The sequence below is a fragment of the Heteronotia binoei genome, chromosome 10 (genome assembly GCF_032191835.1).
Source record: "Heteronotia binoei isolate CCM8104 ecotype False Entrance Well chromosome 10, APGP_CSIRO_Hbin_v1, whole genome shotgun sequence".
NCBI lineage: Eukaryota > Metazoa > Chordata > Lepidosauria > Squamata > Gekkonidae > Heteronotia > Heteronotia binoei.
The window spans coordinates 3,351,417-3,375,672 of NC_083232.1; the positions used below are offsets into that span (position 1 = coordinate 3,351,417).

A 24,256-nucleotide genomic window follows, 5' to 3' on the forward strand; every position below is an offset into this window, starting at 1 on the left:
GCTTCAGGCTCTGTTGGTGGACCTGGGTTTTGGCCACTGTGTGACACAGCATGTCGGACTGGATTGACCTGACCCAACATGGTTTCTTTTATGGTCTTATGTTTTTACGTTAATTTTTTTTGGATGTTAATCTGTTCACAATAAGCCAAACAAATAAATTTGCAGATGATACTAAATTGGGAGGGGTTGCAAACACAGAAGAAGACACAAACAGGATACAGGATGACAGGCTGGAAAACTGGGCTAAAACCAATAAAATGAATTTTAACAGGGATAAATGTAAAGTTCTGCATTTAGGTAGGAAAAATCCAATGCATGGTTATAGGATGGGGAAGACTTGTCTTAGCAGTAGTATGTGCGAAAAGGATCTAGGGGTCTTAATGGATCATACGCTGAACATGAGTCAACATTGTGATGCGGTGGCTAAAAAGGCAAATGCAATCTTGAGCTGTATCAACAGAAGTATAGTGTCTAGATCACGTGAGGTGATGGTATCGCTTTACTCTGCTCTGGTAAGACCTCACCTGGAATATTGTGTTCAGTTTTGGGAACTACATTTTAAGAAGGATCTAGACAAGCTGGAACAGGTCCAGAGGAGGGCGACGAAGATGGTGAGGGGTCTGGAGACCAAGTCCTATGAGGAAAGGTTGAAGGAGCTGGGGATGTTTAGCCTGGAGAGGAGGCGGCTGAGAGGAGATAGGATCACCATCTTCAAGTACTTGAAGGGCTGTCATATAGAGGATGGTGTGGAATTGTTTTCTCTGGCCCTGGAAGGTAGGACCAGAACCAATAAGTTGAAATGAAATCAAAAGAGTTTCCGGCTCAACATTAGGAAGAACTTCCTGACCGTTAGAGCGATTCCTCAGTGGATCAGGCTTCCTCGGGAGGTGGTGGGCTCTCCTTTCTTGGAGGTTTTTAAACAGAGGCTAGATCCTGTGAATTTAGGGGGAAGTGTTTGTGAGTTTCCTGCATTGTGCAGGGGGTTGGACTAGATGACCCTAGAGGTCCCTTCCAACTCTATGATTCTATAAACCTACAGGACTATGTCATGTAAGATGTGCTTTTATTTTTGGAAGTCAGATTTCTTTCTTCTGTTACTACTGGAGTCCAATGATTCGTTGTAATTGGTTTGAATGGCAGTTTCCCTTAATCAGGAAATTGGATATTGGTTATTGGATTTATATCCCACCCTCCACTCCAAATCTCAGAGCGTGTCACAATATTTTCCTCCCCCACAACAGACACCCTGTGAGGTGGGTGAGGCTGAGAGGGCTCTCACAGCAGCTGCCCTTTCAAGGACAACCTCTGCCAGAGCTATGGCTGACCCAAGGCCATTCCAGCAAGTGCAAGTGGAGGAGTGAGGAATCAAACCCGGTTCTCCCAGATAAGAGTCCGCACACTTAATCACTACACCAAACACTCAACCACTACTGGTGCATTCACAGCTGACTAGAAGTATGGTATGTAGGGCTGAGAGAGCTCTCCCAGAAGCTGCCCTTTCACAGACAACTCTGCGAGAGCGATGGCTAACCCAAGGCCATTTCCGCAGCTGCAAGTGGAGAAGTGGGGAATCAAACCCGGTTCTCCCAGATAAGAGTCCGCGCACTTAACCAAACTGGCTCTGTAGAGAATGTAGAGAATTCAGGATGCTGCCTAAAGCTTCTGTGCTTCCAAGACCAATGATTTCCCCTTTTTAACAAAAACTTAATTCAATAATTATGCCCCACTGACTTCTCTCCCTGGGCTCCAGGAACTCCCCAGCCGAAAGGTGGCAACCACAACCCTCAGACGATCAGCGTGGGGAGAAACAAAAGGGGAGCTGGTGGGGGATATTTCCTAAGCCGCTGACTTCCGGCGTCAGGTCAAGTTTGGGGACTCCCGGTGGGCGCTTGAGGCAGAAGCTCTGCAGGATGGTGGTGAGATACAGGAAGAGCTGCATGCGGGCCAGTCCTTCCCCGAGACAGTTCCGCTTTCCTGCAGGGGAGACAAGAAGAGGAGGCATCTTCGAGAAGCAGGTTCGGGGCTTGGAGGGGCCACGTTCACAGAGTTCCCAAGGGGCCCCTCCCCTAGGGTTGCCAATCCCCAGATGGGGGCAGGGGATCCCCCGGTTTGGAGACCCTCCCCCAGCTTCAGGGTCATCAGAAAGCGGGGGGAGGGGAGGGAAATGTCCGCTGGGAACTTTATTATTCCCTATGGAGATGTATTCCCATAGGAAATAATGGAGAATGGATCCACGGGTATCTGGGGCTCTGGGGGGACTGTTTTTTTGAGGTAGAGGTCCCACAGTTGCAGCGTAGCACCTGGTGCCTCTCTCCAAAATACCCTCCAAGTTTCAAAATGATTGGACGAGGGGTCCAATTCTGTGTGCCCCAAAAGAAGGTGCCCCTATCCATTATTTCTTATGGAAGGAAGGCATTTAAAGGGTGTTCAGTCCCTTGAAATGTGATGGCCAGAACTCCCTTTGGAGTTCAATTGTGCTTGTCACATCCTTGCTCCTGGCTCCACCCCCAAAGTCTCCTGGCTCCACCCCCAAAGTCCCCAGATATTTTTTGAATTGGACTTGGCAACCCTCCCCTCCCCTCTTCTACCCAGCGCTGGGCTTAGGGTTACCAAGTCTAATTTAAAAACTATCTGGGGACTTTGGGGGTGGAGCCACGAGACATTAGGGGTGGAGCCAAGATCAAGGCTGTGACAAACATAATTGAACCCCAAAGGGAGTTCTGGCCAACACATTTAAAGGGACGGCACACCTTTTCAATGCCTTCCTTCCATAGGAGATAATGAAGGATAGGGGCACCTTCTTTTGGGGCTGATAGAATTGGACCCCCCTGGCCTAGTCGTTTTGAAACTTGGGGGATATTTTGGGGAGAGGCACTAGATGCTGTACTGAAAATTTGGTGCCTCTACCTCAAAATACCCCCCTCCCAGAGCCCCAGATACCCACGGATCAATTCTCCATTATTTTCTATGGGAATAAATCTCCATAGGGAATAACAGAGTTCCCAGCAGACATTTCCCTCCCCTCCCCCCACTTTCTGATGACCCTGAAGCAGGGGGAGGGCCTCTAAACCGGGGGATCCCCTGCCCTAACCTGGGGATTGGCAATCCTAGCTGGGCTCCCAAACATGCCCAGTTTCCCTCCCACTGGCCCCCATTCCTCCTGTTTGTCCTTCTGACCAACACCTCCTTATAGGGTTGCCCATGGGAATGGGAAAAACCCACAAGGGCTCCGTGTATAAACCAGCCTACAGAATAATTCTAGACAATAAAGTCCCCTTAGACACATCTGTAATCCCTCCAATTTATTCTGAAAAGCCATAAGGCTTAGAAAAGTGTGGCTTGCACAACGTCTATGCGTAACGCATCCACAAAATTTACTCTTCTCCTTCGGCGGCATGCGTTTTTGTTTCTGCAGCAGATAGATAAATTGTGCGGCATCGATTTAATGTCCCTGTTTCGGTGAGGTTTGAGAGCGACGGGATAGAGAATGGAGAAGGGATTGCCTTGAATGAAATAAGCTTCGGCTGGGATAAAGCATTGGAGCGATACAGGAAAGCTGAGCATCACAATAAAAACCAACCGCAACATTTAGTAAAGTACAGCAGGAAGGTCCAGCAAGATGACGTGGCAGATGAGGTTCAGTGTGGCCAAGTGCAAAGTAACGCACATTGGGGCCAAGAATCCCAGCTACAAATACAAGTTGATGGGGTGTGAACTGGCAGAGTCTGACCAAGAGAGAGATCTTGGGGTCGTGGTAGAGAACTCACTGAAAATGTCAAGACAGTGTGCGTTTGCAATAAAAAAGGCCAACGCCATGCTGGGAATTATTAGGAAGGAAATTGAAAACAAATCAGCTAGTATCATGATGCCCCTGTATAAATTGATGGTGCGGTCTCATTTGGAGTACTGTCTACAATTCTGGTCACCACACCTCAAAAAAGGTATTACAGCATTGGAAAAAGTGCAGAAAAGGGCAACTAGAATGATTAAAGGGTTGGAACACTTTCCCTATGAAGAAAGGTTAAAACGCTTGGGGCTCTTTAGCTTGGAGAAACGTTGACTGTGGGATGACTTGATAGAGGTTGACATGATTATGAATGGGAGAGAGAAGGTAGAGAAAGAAGTCCTTTTCTCCCTTTCTCACAATAGGAGAACTCGTGGGCACTCAATGAAATTGTTGAGCAGTCGAGTTAGAATGGATAAAAGGAAGTACTTCTTCACTCAAAGGGTGATTCACACTTGGAGTTCACTGCCACAGGAGGTGGCGGTGGCTACAAGCATAGACAGCTTCAAGAGGGGATTGGATAAGCATATGGAGCAGAGATTCATCAGTGGCTATTAGCCCCAGCATATTGTTGGAAGTCTCATTCTGGGGCAAGTATGCTCTGTATTCTTGATGCTTGGGGGGGGGGGACACAGTGGGAGGGCTTCTAGTCCCACTGGTGGACCTCCTGATGGCACTTTTTTGTTGTTGTTGGCCACTGTGTGACACAAAGTGTTGGACTGGATGGACCATTGGCCTGATCCAACAGGGCTTCTCTTATGTTCTTATGTGACATAGAGTGTTGGACTGGATGGGCCATTGGCCTGATCCAACATGGCTTCTCTTATGTGACACAGAGTGTTGGACTGGATGGGCCATTGGCCTGATCCAACATGGCTTCTCTTATGTTCTTATGTGACACAGAGTGTTGGACTGGATGGACCATTGGCCTGATCCAACAGGGTGTCATGGGTGCTGGGGACCCTGCAGAGGAAGACGAGTCTGCCAAGGAAACTGTACCCCTGCCACCTGCACCAGTACCCCTGCCTCCTGCTGAAGAAGATCCCAGCCCCCCTGCCTCGCCCTCTCGGGTGGCTCGTGTGCGTGACCGCCTCCATCAGGACCTCAGGGATTGGAGGAGGGCGGCACGCTCACAAGCAAGACGCTCCCTGAGTCCTGAGTTTTGAGAGGATTTTGGCCCTCCTAAGAGCAAGGATGCTTGAGTTGTAACAGGATCCTGGCTGCCTCCCAGAGCCAGCAATTAGCCCAAATGGGCAACAGCCAGCAGAGGGCTATATAGCTGTGGGCTTTGGGAGGAGGCTTTGTGGAAGCAACTAGTCATCTCCCTGACGTTCTAGCATCCACTCTGGCTTGACTTTGGTTCCTGACTCCCTGACTTTGGATTTTGACTTCTGGACTCCCTGACCTCGGCTTATGGACCTCGGACCTGCGATACTTGCACAGCGATTTGGATTTGGCACCTCGGACACTCCTGCTTGCTGGCTACAGACCTCGGACTGCCTCTGGACTTTGCCTGACCCGGCCCCAGCCGTGACAGATTGCTTCCACCCGACAAACACCCACTCCACAGGATGGAGGCTGAAGCAAGTGAAACCACCGAACTACTGGCTGCGCTCCAAGCCCAGGTACAGCAGCTAACACAGGCAGTAGTTCACTTGCAGCAACAACCTGTGGCCAGTGCTCCAGCCAAGTGCCCAGTTCCCCCACCTGACAGATTTGGGGGTGCCGTGGAAGAATTTCCTGCTTTCCTGGCACAGTGTCAGCTGTACTTTGAACTAAGAGCACGGGACTTCCCCAATGACAAGACGAAGGTGTGTTTTATCATTAGTCTGTTAAAGGGGCAGGCGGCCAAGTGGGCCACACCCCTACTGGTTGGGTCCTCTCCCCTACTGACTGATTACCAGGGGTTTGAGGCCCACCTGTCTGCTGCCTTCTCCAACCCAGTCCAAGCAGCCACAGCCAACCGGAAAATCAAGGCCCTGAAACAAGGCCAGTCCTCGGTGGCTCAGTATGCCACCGAATTCAAGCTCCTGGCCCAAGACTTGGCATGGAATGAGGCTGCTCAGATGGACCAGTTTACCGAGGGGTTGGCAGAGGAAGTCCTGGACGAACTGGCCAGGGTGGAGCGGCCCCCCACGCTCCAGGAACTTATCACCCTCTGCCTCCGCATCGATGGCCGCCTGGAAAGTCGCCGCCAAGCCAAGACCCGAGGGCGCCAGCTCCTTGCGCCATGCCACTTGGCTCCTCTCCCATCCCCAGCTAGTACCAGAGACGAGGGTGAGCCTATGCAGCTTGGAGCTGCTCGACCCCGCCTGACTCCAGAAGAAAAGGCCAGACGCCGCACGCAGAACCTGTGCCTCTACTGCGGCACGGCAGGCCACTATGCCTTTGGCTGCCCTGCTAAACATCGGATACCCGGACCTACATTGCCACCGCCGCCAAAAGGCCAGCCCCAGGCGTAAGTGGACCCTCCAGCCTGGGGCGACTCCGAACAACAGGCTAATACCCCGGGCCCGTTCCTGCTACCAGTCAAACTCCGTCTGCCCGTTGGACGCTGGCTGTTCGTGTATGCCATGTTGGACTCGGGAGCAGCCCACTGTTTCGTAGATGCCGCCTTTGTAAAGCAGCACCAGATTCCAGTGCAGCCAAAAGAGACTCCAACGCTGGTGGAGGCTATTGACGGGCGCCTCCTCCGTTCTGGCCCCGTCACCCAGGAGACCTGTCCCATCACCTTCCACGTCCAGCAGCGCCAAGAACAGCTACAGTTTGATGTTGCCCGCATGCCTCGCTTCCCGCTGATTCTAGGCCTTTCCTGGCTGAAGCTGCACAACCCCATCGTGGACTGGGCCCAGCAGGAACTACGCTTCCGAGACCCATGCCCCCATCTGACTCCTCCCACCACTCTAGCAGCCGGCATCCCGAGTGGTGGTCCTCAGCTCCCTCAGAAATATGCGGATTTTGCCGATGTCTTTGAGGAGACAGGAGCGGATCAGCTTCCCCCTCACCGACCCTATGACTGTGCCATTGATTTGGTACCTGGGGCACCACTCCCGGTGGGGCGTCTGTACCCAATGTCGGAGCTTGAGTTGGCAGCTTTGCGAGACTACCTGGACAAGAACCTGAAACGCGGATTCATCCGACCCTCAACTTCTCCCCTGTCTGCTCCAGTCCTCTTCGTGAAGAAGAAAAGTGGGGAGCTCCGGCTGTGCAATGACTACCGGGCCCTGAACAAGATCACCATCCGCGACCGGTACCCTCTACCACTGATCCCTGAACTCTTGGATCGTTTAAAAAGGGCCCAAATCTACACCAAGCTGGACCTCCGCGGAGCGTACAGTTTGGTGCGCTACGGCCTGGAGACGAATGGAAGACCGCGTTTGGGACCCGATACGGGCAGTACGAGCACCTGGTGATGCCCTTCGGATTGACCAACGCCCCCGCTGTCTTCCAGAGGTTCATGAATGATGTATTCTGGGACCTGCTCGACCGCTTCGCGATCATATACCTGGATGACACCTAATCTACTCCCGCAATCCTGCCCAGCACGCCGAGCACGTCCACCAGGTCCTGCAGCGCCTACGAGCCCATGGCCTCTACGCCAAGCTGGAGAAGTGCGACTTTGACCTGCGCTCCATCGAGTTCCTTGGTCACATTGTGTCACCACAGGGAATCCTCATGGACCCGAAAAAAATGGAAGCGGTCCTGACCTGGCAGGCCCCTCAGAATCGCAAAGACCTGCAGCGGTTCCTTGGTTTCGCCAACTACTATCGGCAATTCATCCCAGCCTATGCATCTCTGACCACGCCCCTGACTCAACTACTCCGCCCCAAAGAACCTTTCCACTGGTCCCCAGAGGCCGATAACGCCTTCTCCACTCTGAAGACCCGTTTTGCCACCGGGCCACTCCTGAGATACCCTGACCCCCAGCTTCCCTTTACGGTGGAAGCTGATGCCTCCAACGTGGCCCTGGGAGCAGTGCTGTCCCAGCGCGAGGAGCCGTCTCAGCCACTCCAGCCCTGCGCCTATTACTCGCGCCAGCTCACCGCTGCGGAGAAGAACTACACCATCTGGGAGAGAGAGTTGCTCGCAATCAAGGCGGCTTTTGAGGTTTGGAGGCATTACCTCGAAGGGGCTCGCCACCCTGTTCAAGTGCTCACCGACCACCGGAACTTAGAGCACCTCCAGACCACCCGCCGTCTCAACCAGCGCCAGATCCGGTGGTCCCTATTCTTCTCTCGCTTTGACTTCCAGATCTCCTACATCCCCCATACCCAGAACCGGAAAGCAGATGCACTCTCCCGGAAACCGGAATACGCCCCCGCTTCAACTGAGGCCGCGCCCGCTGCTCCCATCCTGCCGCCCTCAGTGTTTGCAGCCACCTCCACTTCACCCACACTCGTGGAGGACATTCGTGCTAGCCAGGCCAATGATCCCTGGGTCCAGCAACACCTCCAGGCCCTCCAAGATGACTCGGCAGGCGAGTTCACGACTCGAGGCGGTCTCTTGCTACACCGCGAACGCCTCTATGTGCCGCCCGGGCCCTTACGGGCAGAAGTGCTACGCCTGACCCACGACTCGTTGCCCGCTGGGCACTTCGGACAGCATAAGACCACCCACTTCCTGACGCGAGAATTCTGGTGGCCACGAGTTCGCTCCGATGTTGCCCGTTATGTCAGCTCCTGTGACGTCTGTCGGCGGGCCAAAGACGTCCCGGCCAAACCCTCGGGGTTGTTACAGCCCTTGCCCGCACCCTCAGGACCCTGGGATACCATCTCGATGGACTTCATCACGAAACTCCCACGATCCAAAGGTCAGACTTGCATCTTGGTGGTCGTCGACCTATTTACCAAGATGGCCCACTTCATTCCGTGCCCAAAACTTCCCACAGCTCAGGAGACAGCTCAGCTCTACCTGCAACACATCTTTCGTCTGCACGGACTCCCAGCCCACCTGATCTCAGACCGGGGGCCCCAGTTCTCCTCTCGGTTCTGGCAAGCCCTCCATTCCAGCCTGGGTACTCGAGTGCACCTGTCCTCAGCCTACCACCCGCAGACAGATGGTCAGACAGAGCGCACCAATGCCACGCTAGAGCAATATCTCCGCTGCTACACCTGCTACCAGCAGGACGACTGGACCACTCTGTTGCCTCTAGCGGAGTTTGCATACAACAACGCGGTCCACTCGTCTACCCAAATGACCCCGTTTGCTGCAACCTACGGCTACCACCCTCGGTTCTTCCCGGCGATCCTGCCACCCACGAATGTCCCCGCCGTCGAGGCCTACCTGCAAGAACACCGCGCCAGCCAAGACTTGCTCCGAGAGCAGCTTCAGCGGGCCAAGGAAGCCTATAAACTGGCTGCGGACCGGAAGAGGCAGGAAGGCCCCCCAGTCCAGCCGGGGGATCAGGTGTGGCTCTCGACTCGCTACCTGCGCCGGCCTGGTCGGTCTCACAAGCTGGATGCGCGGTTCATCGGACCCTACCCCGTCATGGACCAAATAAACCCCGTCGCTTTCAGGCTCCAGTTGCCACCTCACCTCTGCATTCACCCTGTGTTCCATCGCTCCCTCCTTGTTCCAGCTGCACCCCCTGACCCAGCTCAGCCTCCTTGCCCACCGCCGCCACCACCGGTGTTGGTGGATGACGAGGAAGAATACGAGGTGCGCCAGATCCTGGACTCCCGGTACCATCGCGGAGGCCTCCAGTACCTTGTGGACTGGGAGGGATATGGCCCAGAAGACCGGTCTTGGGAGCCCGTGGACAATCTTCATGCCCCGGACTTGGTGCAACAGTTCCACAATGACCACCCCGACCTCCCAGGTCCCTCGACGGAGGGGGGCCCTGGGGGGGGGGATAGTGTCATGGGTGCTGGGGACCCTGCAGAGGAAGACGAGTCTGCCAAGGAAACTGTACCCCTGCCACCTGCACCAGTACCCCTGCCTCCTGCTGAAGAAGATCCCAGCCCCCCTGCCTCGCCCTCTCGGGTGGCTCGTGTGCGTGACCGCCTCTGTCAGGACCTCAGGGATCGGAGGAGGGCAGCACGCTCACAAGCAAGACGCTCCCTGAGTCCTGAGTTTTGAGAGGATTCTGGCCCTCCTAAGAGCAAGGATGCTTGAGTTGTAACAGGATCCTGGCTGCCTCCCAGAGCCAGCAATTAGCCCAAATGGGCAACAGCCAGCAGAGGGCTATATAGCTGTGGGCTTTGGGAGGAGGCTTTGTGGAAGCAACTAGTCATCTCCCTGACGTTCTAGCATCCACTCTGGCTTGATTTTGGTTCCTGACTCCCTGACTTTGGATTTTGACTTCTGGACTCCCTGACCTCGGCTTATGGACCTCGGACCTGCGATACTTGCACAGCGATTTGGATTTGGCACCTCGGACACTCCTGCTTGCTGGCTACAGACCTCGGACTGCCTCTGGACTTTGCCTGACCCGGCCCCAGCCGTGACACAGGGCTTCTCTTATGTTCTTGTGTGACACAGATTGTTGGAATGGATGGGCCACTGGCCTGATCCAACAGGGCTTCTCTTATGTTCTTATGTGACACAGAGGGTTGAACTGGATGGGCCATTGCCCTGATCCAACAGGGCTTCTCTTATGTTCTTGTGTGACACAGATTGTTGGAATGGATGGGCCACTGGCCTGATCCAACAGGGCTTCTCTTATGTTCTTATGTGACACAGAGTGTTGGCCTGGATGAGTGTTACTTGTAGCATTAGAGTGTGAGAATGTATAATTGTTTGGGAATGCTTTGATGTAAGGCCTTAAAACCCATGTATGTTTCAATGCTTGCTATCAGTTCCAATAACTGCCTATTCAGAACTTTGAGATATCAAATAAACGCCACTACTTTTGCAACAAATGATGGTCCGTTTACTTTGAGCTCCAACGTCTGATAGTACCCCGGCTTGGCCCTGCCACAGATCTTGGGCCCTGAAGCTGCCCCACATCCGGGTGTGAGGAGGCCAACCCGGAAACCTTGTTTCACAAAGACCTGCCTTTTGCCCACTTCTCCATTGCCTCGGGGCGTTTCTTCCCTACCTGCCGAAAAGGGGATGTCCGCCCCGTTCTTCTTGAAGGCTCCCTTTTCGTCCAGGAAGTGCTCCGGGTCAAACTGATAGGGGTTCTTGTATTGCTTGGGGTCATGTAAAGCAGAACTCAGGATGGCAAAGAGCGTGGCACCCTGTGACAAAATCCAAAGGCAAGGGACCAATCAGAATGACGCAAAATACCACGGAACCACTTTCACTTTTCTCTATGAAGGAAGGTTAAAGCAACGGGGGCTCTTTGCTTTAGAAAAATGTCAACGGAGCGGTGACACGATAGAGGTTGACAAGATTATGCATTGGATAGAGATAGGGTTGCCAAGTCCAATTCAAGAAATATCTGGGGACTTTGGGGGTGGAGCCAGGAGACTTTGGGGTTGGAGCCAGAAGAAATTGGGGGGCGGAGCCAGGAACAAGGGGGTGACAAGCATAATTGAACTCCAAGGGAGTTCTGGCCATCACATTTAAAGGGACAGCACACCTATTTAAATGTCTTCCTTCCATAGGAAATAATGAAGGATAGGGACACCTTCTTTTGGGGCTAATAGAATTGGACCCCTTGGTCCAATCGTTTTGAAACTTGGTGGGTAATTTGGTGGGTAAGTCCCCAGATATTTCTTGAATTGGATTTGGCAACCCTACTCACAGGGTGTCTGTTGTGGGGGGAGAAGACATAGGAGATTGTCAGTCGCTCTGAGTCTCTGATTTAGGGAGAAGGGCGGGGTATAAATCTGCAGTTCTTCAATTCTTCTTCTTCATTTGCCTCCCGCCTCAATTTTGTCACTGGCTTTGCCAGTGGTACTATCCAGTTTCACAATAAACGCTAATCCTAAAGATACAGAGAGTCGTTATTATTGAAGTTTATTGTAGGCCCGACAAGGTCTCTTTTTTTGTCAAACGTGGCCCTCCTAACCAATGAATTTGACACCCCAGCTATAAAGTGTCCACCGCTCATTTATCAGTGTGGTTTGGAACTTTGGAGGCTCTCAGCTCTGGGTGATTGCAAGTACCTTGGGGATGGTGTAGTCACGGAGCTCGAAGTCCTTTTTCACCAAGCGGCTGAATCCCAAGGGGATGAGATCAAGGAACCTCTGCCCTTCGTGGATGGTAGCTTCCGTGTAAGGCATCTCCAGCCGGTCCTTCATGGAAGGAGCTCGTTCGCGGCCGATCACTCGGTCTATCTCCTCGTGGATCTTTGCTGCAAAGGGATTGGTTAAAGGGACATTTAGGGTGATTACAGACCGGCACTTTGGGCCGACTCAGAGGTGGCTCTGAAATTGACCCAAAAGATCCTTCCACACGCAAACATCTGCCGCCCCATCCCCGTCCTGTACTTACCCCGTCCTCCAGCCTCCACAGGCTGGCTCAAAAAGCTACTACTTCCAAGGAAAAGGAAAGGAAAGGCCCCCTGTGCAAGCACCAGTCGTTTCTGACTCTGGGGTGACGTTGCTTTCACAACGTTTTCACGGCAGACTTTTTACGGGGTGGTTTGCCATTGCCTTCCCCAGTCATCTACGCTTTCCCCCCAGCAAGCTGGGGACTCCTTTGACCGACCTCGGAAGAATGGAAGCCTGAGTCAACCTCAAACCGGCTACCTGAACCAGCTTCCGCCGGAATCGAACTCAGGTCGTGAGCAAATAGTTCAGACCACAGTGCTGCAGTACTGCTGCTTTACCACACTGCGCCACGGGGCCGCTACCAAAGTGGTAGCCAATTTCTAAGCCAACAGCCAGTCGCCCATTCGGCATCTGGAAGCAGCAGGGCCCGTGACTGTGTGGAAGTGCCAAGTGTCTCCAAGCCACCTCTGCCTTCCTCCCCCGCACCTTAAAAACGCATGGGCGGAAGAAAGAGCGGTCTGGCTTCTGAGGCCTCTCTGAGTCTGGATGCACCCAGGATGCAGGCACACTTTGCTGAGGAGTGTGTGGAGGCTTCAGGATGGCTCTTTTTGAGCCGGCCCAATATGGGACACCTCCCAACCGCCCCAAACTGCCCGTCTGTGATCCCCCTTAGAAGCACAACCTGTCATACTTCCTTCCTCGCTTGTTGTTTTATTTGGCAAAGAGTTTCCAAATATATATATATATAATTTTTTTGGCCACTGTGTGACACAGAGTGTTGGACTGCATGGGCCATTGGCCTGATCCAACAGGGCTTCTCTTATGTTCTTATGTGACACAGAGTGTTGGACTGGAGGGGCCATTGGCCTGATCCAACAGGGCTTCTCTTATGTTCTTATGTGACACAGAGTGTTGGGCTAGATGGGCCATTGGCCTGATCCAACATGGCTTCTCTTATGTTCTTATGTGACACAGAGTGTTGGGCTGGATGGGCCATTGGCCTGATCCAACATGGCTTCTCTTATGTTCTTATGTGACACAGAGTGTTGGACTGGAGGGGCCATTGGCCTGATCCAACAGGGCTTCTCTTATGTTCTTATGTGAATCAGAGTGTTGGACTGGAGGGGCCACTGGCCTGATCCAACAGGGCTTCTCTTCTGTTCTTATGTGACACAGAGTGTTGGACTGGATGGGCCACTGGCCTGATCCAACAGGGCTTCTCTTAGGTTCTTATGTGACACAGAGTGTTGGACTGGAGGGGCCATTGGCCTGATCCAACATGGCTTCTCTTATGTTCTTATGTGACACAGAGTGTTGGACTGGAGGGGCCATTGGCCTGATCTAACATGGCTTCTCTTATATTCTTATGTGACACAGAGTGTTGGACTGGATGGGCCACTGGCCTGATCTAACATGGCTTCTCTTATATTCTTATGTGACACAGAGTGTTGGACTGGATGGGCCACTGGCCTGATCCAACAGGGCTTCTCTTATGTTCTTATGTGACACAGAGTGTTGGACTGGAGGGGCCATTGGCCTGATCCAACATGGCTTCTCTTATGTTCTTATGTGACACAGAGTGTTGGACTGGAGGGGCCATTGGCCTGATCTAACATGGCTTCTCTTATATTCTTATGTGACACAGAGTGTTGGACTGGATGGGCCACTGGCCTGATCTAACATGGCTTCTCTTATATTCTTATGTGACACAGAGTGTTGGACTGGATGGGCCACTGGCCTGATCCAACAGGGCTTCTCTTATATTCTTATGTGACACAGAGTGTTGGACTGGATGGGTCACTGGCCTGATCCAACAGGGCTTCTCTTATGTTCTTATGTGACACAGAGTGTTGGACTGGATGGGCCACTGGCCTGATCCAACAGGGCTTCTCTTCTGTTCTTATGTGACACAGAGTGTTGGACTGGAGGGGCCATTGGCCTGATCCAACAGGGCTTCTCTTATGTTCTTATGTGAATCAGAGTGTTGGACTGGAGGGGCCACTGGCCTGATCCAACAGGGCTTCTCTTCTGTTCTTATGTGACACAGAGTGTTGGACTGGATGGGCCACTGGCCTGATCCAACAGGGCTTCTCTTAGGTTCTTATGTGACACAGAGTGTTGGACTGGATGGGCCACTGGCCTGATCCAACAGGGCTTCTCTTATGTTCTTATGTGACACAGAGTGTTGGACTGGATGGGCCACTGGCCTGATCCAACATGGCTTCTCTTATGTTCTTATGTGACACAGAGTGTTGGGCTGGATGGGCCATTGGCCTGATCCAACATGGCTTCTCTTATGTTCTTATGTGACACAGAGTGTTGGACTGCATGGGCCATTGGCCTGATCCAACAGGGCTTCTCTTATGTTCTTATGTGACACAGAGTGTTGGACTGGAGGGGCCATTGGCCTGATCCAACAGGGCTTCTCTTATGTTCTTATGTGACACAGAGTGTTGGGCTAGATGGGCCATTGGCCTGATCCAACATAGCTTCTCTTATGTTCTTATGTGACACAGAGTGTTGGGCTGGATGGGCCATTGGCCTGATCCAACATGGCTTCTCTTATGTTCTTATGTGACACAGAGTGTTGGACTGGAGGGGCCATTGGCCTGATCCAACATGGCTTCTCTTATGTTCTTATGTGAATCAGAGTGTTGGACTGGAGGGGCCACTGGCCTGATCCAACAGGGCTTCTCTTCTGTTCTTATGTGACACAGAGTGTTGGACTGGATGGGCCACTGGCCTGATCCAACAGGGCTTCTCTTAGGTTCTTATGTGACACAGAGTGTTGGACTGGAGGGGCCATTGGCCTGATCCAACATGGCTTCTCTTATGTTCTTATGTGACACAGAGTGTTGGACTGGAGGGGCCATTGGCCTGATCTAACATGGCTTCTCTTATATTCTTATGTGACACAGAGTGTTGGACTGGATGGGCCACTGGCCTGATCTAACATGGCTTCTCTTATATTCTTATGTGACACAGAGTGTTGGACTGGATGGGCCACTGGCCTGATCCAACAGGGCTTCTCTTATGTTCTTATGTGACACAGAGTGTTGGACTGGAGGGGCCATTGGCCTGATCCAACAGGGCTTCTCTTATGTTCTTATGTGACACAGAGTGTTGGACTGGAGGGGCCATTGGCCTGATCTAACATGGCTTCTCTTATATTCTTATGTGACACAGAGTGTTGGACTGGATGGGCCACTGGCCTGATCTAACATGGCTTCTCTTATATTCTTATGTGACACAGAGTGTTGGACTGGATGGGCCACTGGCCTGATCCAACAGGGCTTCTCTTATATTCTTATGTGACACAGAGTGTTGGACTGGATGGGTCACTGGCCTGATCCAACAGGGCTTCTCTTATGTTCTTATGTGACACAGAGTGTTGGACTGGATGGGCCACTGGCCTGATCCAACAGGGCTTCTCTTCTGTTCTTATGTGACACAGAGTGTTGGACTGGAGGGGCCATTGGCCTGATCCAACAGGGCTTCTCTTATGTTCTTATGTGAATCAGAGTGTTGGACTGGAGGGGCCACTGGCCTGATCCAACAGGGCTTCTCTTCTGTTCTTATGTGACACAGAGTGTTGGACTGGATGGGCCACTGGCCTGATCCAACAGGGCTTCTCTTAGGTTCTTATGTGACACAGAGTGTTGGACTGGATGGGCCACTGGCCTGATCCAACAGGGCTTCTCTTATGTTCTTATGTGACACAGAGTGTTGGACTGGATGGGCCACTGGCCTGATCCAACAGGGCTTCTCTTAGGTTCTTATGTGACACAGAGTGTTGGACTGGATGGGCCACTGGCCTGATCCAACAGGGCTTCTCTTAGGTTCTTATGTGACACAGAGTGTTGGACTGGATGGGCCACTGGCCTGATCCAACAGGGCTTCTCTTATGTTCTTCTGTGACACAGAGTGTTGGACTGGAGGGGCCATTGGCCTGATCCAACAGGGCTTCTCTTATGTTCTTATGTGACACAGAGTGTTGGACTGGATGGGCCACTGGCCTGATCCAACAGGGCTTCTCTTATGTTCTTCTGTGACACAGAGTGTTGGACTGGAGGGGCCACTGGCCTGATCCAACAGGGCTTCTCTTATGTTCTTATGTGACACAGAGTGTTGGACTGGATGGGCCACTGGCCTGATCCAACAGGGCTTCTCTTATGTTCTTATGTGACACAGAGTGTTGGACTGGATGGACCATTGGCCTGATCCAACATGGCTTCTCTTATGTTCTTATGTGACACAGAGTGTTGGCCTGGATGGGCCATTGGCCTGATCCAACAGGGCTTCTCTTATGTTCTTATGTGACACAGAGTGTTGGACTGGATGGGCCATTGGCCTGATCCAGCAGGGCTTCTCTTATGTTCTTATGTGACACAGAGTGTTGGCCTGGATGGGCCATTGGCCTGATCCAACATGGCTTCTCTTATGTTCTTATATGACACAAAGTGTTGGACTGGAGGGGCCACTGGCCTGATCCAACAGGGCTTCTCTTATGTTCTTCTGTGACACAGAGTGTTGGACTGGAGGGGCCACTGGCCTGATCCAACAGGGCTTCTCTTATGTTCTTATGTGACACAGAGTGTTGGACTGGATGGGCCACTGGCCTGATCCAACAGGGCTTCTCTTATGTTCTTATGTGACACAGAGTGTTGGCCTGGATGGGCCATTGGCCTGATCCAAAATGGCTCCTCTTATGTTCTTATATGACACAAAGTGTTGGACTGGAGGGGCCACTGGCCTGATCCAACAGGGCTTCTCTTATGTTCTTCTGTGACACAGAGTGTTGGACTGGAGGGGCCACTGGCCTGATCCAACAGGGCTTCTCTTATGTTCTTATGTGACACAGAGTGTTGGACTGGATGGGCCACTGGCCTGATCCAACAGGGCTTCTCTTATGTTCTTATGTGACACAGAGTGTTGGACTGGATGGACCATTGGCCTGATCCAACATGGCTTCTCTTATGTTCTTATGTGACACAGAGTGTTGGCCTGGATGGGCCATTGGCCTGATCCAACAGGGCTTCTCTTATGTTCTTATGTGACACAGAGTGTTGGACTGGATGGGCCATTGGCCTGATCCAGCAGGGCTTCTCTTATGTTCTTATGTGACACAGAGTGTTGGCCTGGATGGGCCATTGGCCTGATCCAACATGGCTTCTCTTATGTTCTTATGTGACACAGAGTGTTGGCCTGGATGGGCCATTGGCCTGATCCAGCAGGGCTTCTCTTATGTTCTTATGTGACACAGAGTGTTGGCCTGGATGGGCCATTGGCCTGATCCAGCATGGCTTCTCTTATGTTCTTATGTGACACAGAGTGTTGGCCTGGATGGGCCATTGGCCTGATCCAACATGGCTTCTCTTATGTTCTTATGTGACACAGAGTGTTGGCCTGGATGGGCCATTGGCCTGATCCAGCAGGGCTTCTCTTATGTTCTTATGTGACACAGAGTGTTGGCCTGGATGGGCCATTGGCCTGATCCAACATGGCTTCTCTTATGTTCTTATGTGACACAGAGTGTTGGCCTGGATGGGCCATTGGCCTGATCCAGCAGGGCTTCTCTTATGTTCTTATGTGACACAGAGTGTTGGCCTGGATGGGCCATTGGCCTGATCCAGCATGGCTTCTCTTATGTTCTTATGTGACACAGAGTGTTGGCCTGGATGGGCCATTGGCCTGATCCAACATGGCTTCTCTTATGTTCTTATGTGACACAGAGTGTTGGCCTGGATGGGCCATTGGCCTGATCCAGCAGGGCTTCTCTTATGTTCTTATGTGACACAGAGTGTTGGACTGGATGGGCGATTGGCCTGAGCCAACAGGGCTTCTCTTATGTTCTTATGTGACACAGAGTGTTGGACTGGATGGGCCGTTGGCCTGATCCAACATGGCTTCTCTTATGTTCTTATGATCCTGCTTCTGGTGAAGGGGTTTTGAAAAGGCTGGCTGGCTGTGGAGAAGCATACGGAGCACATGGGAGACGAAGTCTGTTCATGGCACTTAACCACAAGGCCTAGATGGAAGTGTCTTTCTGGGGCAGGGATGCTCTGTCTTCTTGGCTCTTCTGCAAGGTTTTACCAGACCCTCGCTTCTCAGGTCCTGCTACCCCATCAGCCAAGCCTGCAATGGAGCAAGGCCGGGACTAGCCAGGACAGGCTGTAATCACTGCCAGGATCTGGGCCGGGGCCAACGGTGGCTCTCGGCTGCCCTGCCAACCTGATGGTTCTTTGGGAAGCGACTTCAGCTAGAAGTCTGCAAAGGATGGACCAGCTGCCTGGGCACGAAGAGGCAGCGGCTGAAGCACCTTCTCGTCAAAGCAACGGCCTCCTTGAGGAAAGCAGGAGGTTTGGTGGGGAGCTGACCTTGCACTGCTGGATGCTCCACCAGGATCATGTGAATGAATCGGAGGGTGATGCTGGTGGTTTCCGTCCCAGCAACGAATATGTCGTAGACCGTCATCATCAAGTTCTCTCGCGTGAACTCCGTCTTGGGGTTGTGCTTCTCCTGGAAAGAGCGGGAAGAACGGTGAACTCACCCGTCATGCCAAGGGGGCTGGTGGAATGTTATAATGGATGGACCTAGTGTCTTCCATGGCGACACTGGGACTCTCTCAACTTGTTGTAACCCCCACTCACCAGGCTGGTCACATGTTAGACCTGATCTTTGCGGCCGGGGTTGTTGTGAGCGATATAACCGCCAAGGCGGTGCCATGGTCGGATCACTTTGCCCTCAAGGCCCGTGTAGACTTGCCTCCCCAAACCTGTTTAGGCGAGGAGCCTATTATGGCTCGCCCGCGGAGCCAGATGGACCCGGAACGGTTCCAAATGGCTCTGCGGGATCCCTGGCCCTCTGGCACCTCTCTCGATGGCCTGGTTGAGTCCTGGAATAATCGGCTCTCCAGAGCCATCGAGGAGATTGCACCTCGGCGTCCTCTGCGGCCTCGGACTAAGCCGGCCCCGTGGTATACCCCGGAACTGCGCCGGCTGAAGCAAGGCCTTAGACGGCTAGAGAGGCAATGGCGGCGTACCCGCGACGAAGCGACTAGAACATCTTATAGGAAGTTTATGAAGACCTATGAGATGGCAATCAAGGCCACAAAGAAAACATACTTTGCGACCAAGATTGCATCTGCAAATTCGCGCCCAGCTCAATTGTTTAGAATAATTCGGAACCTTACTTCACTGCCACAGGGCAACCCAAAAGCTAAGGAATTGGAGATAGGCTGCGAGGCTTTTGCGAAGTTTTTTGCAGATAAGGTCCAATCGCTCCGCCACGACTGCCCCGCCAATTTAGACGCAGTAAGTGAACTTGAGGCCCAATGCATGTCTTCGGATGTAACCTTGGACTGCTTCGACCCGCTCAGCTTGGAGGAAGTTGACAGAATTCTTGGCACTGCACGATCCACAACTTGTGATCTGGACCCATGTCCCTCCTGGTTAATTAAGGCCTGCCAGGAGGAATTGAAATGTCCTATACGGGACATTATAAATCGATCTCTTTCGGAGGGTGTTTTCCCAACATCTCTGAAAGAGGCAGTGGTCCGCCCTCTCTTGAAAAAAGCTACATCAGACCCGGCCGTATTGGCACATTATCGGCCGGTCTCAAATTTGCCCTTTTTGGGCAAAATTATAGAGAGGGCTGTGGCGTTGCAGTTACAGGATTTTCTGGAAGACGCTTCCACCTTGGACCCATGCCAGTCCGGCTTTCGCCCGGGCCATGGGACGGAAACAGTCTTGGTCGCCCTCATGGATGACCTCCGGCGGCAACTGGATCGGGGCGGCTCGGCGGTATTGCTGCTGCTCGACCTGTCGGCGGCGTTCGACATGGTCGACCACCGGCTGCTGACCCGCCGCCTCGCCGACGCAGGAATTCGGGGGCTAGCCTTACAATGGCTCTCCTCCTTCCTTGAAAATCGGGGACAAAGGGTGGCAATTGGGGGGAAGCTGTCTCAGAGACACCCGCTTCATTGTGGGGTGCCTCAGGGGGCAGTTCTCTCCCCGACATTGTTTAACATCTTTATGCGCCCCCTTGCCCAGCTTGCCCGGAGGTATGGGCTTGGTTGTCATCAGTACGCTGATGATACCCAGCTCTATCTATTGATGGAAGGCCGGACTGGTGATGTCCCTACAAATTTGGACCGGGCGTTACAGGCCGTGGCTGACTGGCTCAGGCTGAGCGGGCTGAAGTTGAATCCAACGAAGACTGAGGTCCTTTGCGTGGGTCGGGACGGACCGGGGGGGGAGATTACTCTGCCAGCTTTTGACGGTGCGCCACTGACACCAGTGCGCAGGGTCAAGAGCCTGGGGGTGCTACTGGAATCCTCGCTATCAATGGAGGCCCAGATAGCTACCACCGCAAGATCCGCCTTCTTCTATCTCAAGAGGGCGAGGCAGTTGGCTCCCTTCCTGGAACGCGACGACCTAGCAACTGTGATCCACGCAACGGTCACCTCAAGACTAGACTACTGCAATGCCCTCTACATGGGGCTGCCCTTGTGCCGAACGCGAAGACTTCAGGTAGTGCAGAACGCAGCGGCCAGGCTGTTGATGGGACTACCTAGGTGGGAACATGTGCGGCCGGTGCTGCGGGATCTGCATTGGCTACCGGTCGTCTATCGCGTTCGGTATAAGGTGCTGGTTATTACCTTTAAAGCCCTATATGGCCGAGGACCTGCCTACCTCAGGGACCGCCTCTCCCCATATATCCCCAGGAGAGCGTTAAGATCTAGCTCCCAAAACCTCCTACAAATCCCTGGGCCAAGAGAGGCTAGAATGAAGATAACTCGGGAGCAAGCCTTCTCATTAGTGGCCCCGCGCTGGTGGAATCAACTCCCAGAGGGGGTGCGAGCCCTGCGGGACCTGAACCAGTTCCGCAGGGCTTGCAAAACCTCTCTTTTCCAACTCGCATTTGAATTAGGACCAGACTAACTTGATAAAATCATTCTAACTCTAGCCATCTTATGTTGTAACTGAAGCTGATAATATGTAATTGTGACATCAGAAATTATAGCACCTATTTTTATGTATTTTAATCTATATATGTAATTGTATTGTATTCATAATGTTTATCTGCTTTTAACTGAATCATGACGTAGTCATGTCTGTGAGCCGCCCTGAGCCCGCCTTTTGGTGGGGGAGGGCGGGATATAAAAATAAAATTTATTATTATTATTATTATTATAAAGCCATCGAGTCCCCCCTCCAAAGCAGCCATTTCCTCCCAGAGAACTGATCTCTGTAGTCTGGGAGCAGCTGTAATTCCAGGGCATCTCCAGGCGCTACCTCAAGCATAGCCAGTTTGGTGTAGTGGTTAAGTATGCGGACTCTTATCTGGGAGAACCGGGTTTGATTCCCCACTCCTCCACTTGCAGCTGCTGGAATGGCCTTGGGTCAGCCATAGCTCTAATAGAGAGCCAGTTTGGTGTAGTGGTTAAGTGTGCGGACTCTTATCTGGGAGAACCAGGTTTGATTCCTCACTCCTCCACTTGCACCTGCTGGAATGGCCTTGGGTCAGCCATAGCTCTAATAGAGAGCCAGTTGGGTGTAGTGGTTAAGTGCGCGGACTCTTATCTGGGAGAACCGGGTTTGATTCCCCACTCCTCCCCTTTCACCTGCTGGAATGGCCTTGGGTCAGCCATAGCTCTAATAGAGAGCCAATTGGGTGTAGTGGTTAAGTGTGCGGACTCTTATCTGGGAGAACCAGGTTTGATTCCTCACTCCTCCACTTGCACCTGCTGGCATGGCCTTGGGTCAGCCATAGCTCTGGCAGAGGTTGTCCTTGAAAGGGCAGCTGCTGTGAGAGCCCCCTCAGCCCCACCCACCTCACAGGATGTTTGTTGTGGGGGAGGAAGGTAAAGGAGATTGTGAGCTGCTCTGAGACTCTTTGGAGTGGAGGGCGGGATATAAATCCAATATCTTCTTCTTCTTCTTCTTCTTCAAGAGGGGTTTAGATAAAAATATGGAGCAGAGGTCCATCAGTGGGTATTAGCCACAGTGTGTGTGTGTGTGTGTGTATACATACACACACACACACACACACACACACATATATATATATATAAAATTTTTTGCCACTGTGTGACACAGAATGTTGGTCTGGATGGGCCATTGGCCTAATCTAACATGGCCTCTCTTATGTTCTTATGTACCTGAAGGTTAAATCTCATCACATGTCACAATTAATATTACTAGTAAAAAAAATTCATAATAATATAGAATCCTAGAGTTGTAAGGGACCTCCAGGGTCATCTAGTCCAACCCCCTGAACAATGCAGGAAACCCACAAACACCTCCCCCTAAAGTCACAGGATCTTCATTGCTGTCAGATGGCCATCTAGCCTCTGTTTAAAAACCTCCAAGGAAGGAGAGCCCACCACCTCCCGAGAAAGCCTGTTCCACTGAGGAACCGCTCTAACGGTCAGGAAGTTCTTCCTAATGTTGAGCTGGAAACTCTTTTGATTTAATTTCAACCCATTGGTTCTGGTCCTACCTTCCGGGGCCACAGAAAACAATTCCACACACTCGTCTAGATGACAGCCCGTCAAGTACTTGAAGATGGTGATCATATCACCTCTCAGCCACCTCCTCTCCAGGCTAAACATAGAATCATAGAGCTGGAAGGGACCTCCAGGGTCATCTAGTCCAACGCTCTGCACAATGCAGGAAACCCACAAACACCTCCTCCTTAATTCACAAGATCTTCATTGCTGTCAGATGGCCATCTAGCCTCTGTTTTAAAACCTCCAAGGAAGGAGAGCCCACCACCTCCCAAGGAAGCCTGTGGGAACTTAGAATCATAGAGTTGGAAGGGACCTCTAGGGTCATCTAGTCCAACCCCCTGAACAATGCAGAAAATTCACAGATACCGCCGCCACTCCCCCCCCCCTGTAAATTTACAGGATCTTTATATGATCTTTATCAAGGAGGGGTCTAGAACAGGGGCGGCCAACAGTAGCGCTCCAGATGTTTTTTGCCTACAACTCCCATCAGCCCCAGCCATTGGCCATGCTGGCTGGGGCTGATGGGAGTTGTAGGCAAAAAACATCTGGAGAGCTACCGTTGGCCACCCCTGGTCTAGAAGAAACTCACAACTCCTGTATACCTTATATCATTCACTATTACAGGTGCCCATTTTTGGAGATAACAATCTCCACAACTTTGTTTAATCACGGTATTGTGATAGTTGTGTAGTTGTGAGTTCCTTCTAGACCCCTCCTTGATAAAGATCATCTTTGAAACAGAGTGGAAGAGGTATAAGGAGTCTTTCTACCCAGTGAACAATGGAAGTTTAAGTGTTACAAGCACTTTTGTCCAAGCACTTTTTGTCTTTCACGTATGGTGTTTGGACTTTAAGAGAATTCATTTGGACATTGAGCATTTAATATTTGTGGCACTTTATGTTATTATGAATTGTGTGGGTTTTTGACTAGTTATATGAAATGTGATTAGATTTAAGCTTTATGAATAGTATATAGATATTCCTAAGAGAGTGACACTTTTGTTTAATCACAGTATTGTGGAAAACATTTTTCTCCTGTTCTAGATTCTGCTGTGTTGGCTTAGCTTTCTTGAAGGTTGGGAACCCAACTCCCACAAATGCATGAAGGCTGTGGGTTTGATGATTCACCTGATTTTTAGACCCGGGTCTGCTTCTAGCATGCAAGTCTGTGCCCAGACTCACCCAATCGTCAGTTGACCTCACTGTTTTACTTCCATGTTTTACCTGCTCCATTTTGAGAAGGAAGATGTCTATGAAGTCCTGGGGAGCGTTGACATCCAGTCTCTTCTCGTGGTCTTTAATCTTTTGGAGAACGAAGTCTTGGATGGTTTCTAGGTTTTTAAAAAAGGTTTGGTGATCGCCCGGCAAATAGTCCATGATCCTGGGGAAGATGTTGTAGAGCTGAGAGAAGAATGAAAGAACGTCAGACCTGGAGACTATTTTGCATAGAAGAAGAGGAGGAAGAGGAGCAGGAAGAAGAGAAAGAGGAAGAAGAAGGGTGAAGGGTGAAGGAGGAAGGAAGAGGAGGAAGAAGAAGAAGAGAAAGAAGAAGAAGAAGGAAGAAGGAGGAGGAGGAAGA

The 24,256-nt window shown here is 51.8% G+C and overlaps 1 pseudogene; it reads right to left on the bottom strand.

Annotated features, from left to right (window-relative positions):
* Nucleotides 1–1,046: 1,046 nt before the first annotated feature.
* The window catches only part of LOC132578100 (cytochrome P450 2C31-like), a 32,735-nt pseudogene continuing 9,525 nt past the window's right edge, over nt 1,047–24,256 (bottom strand).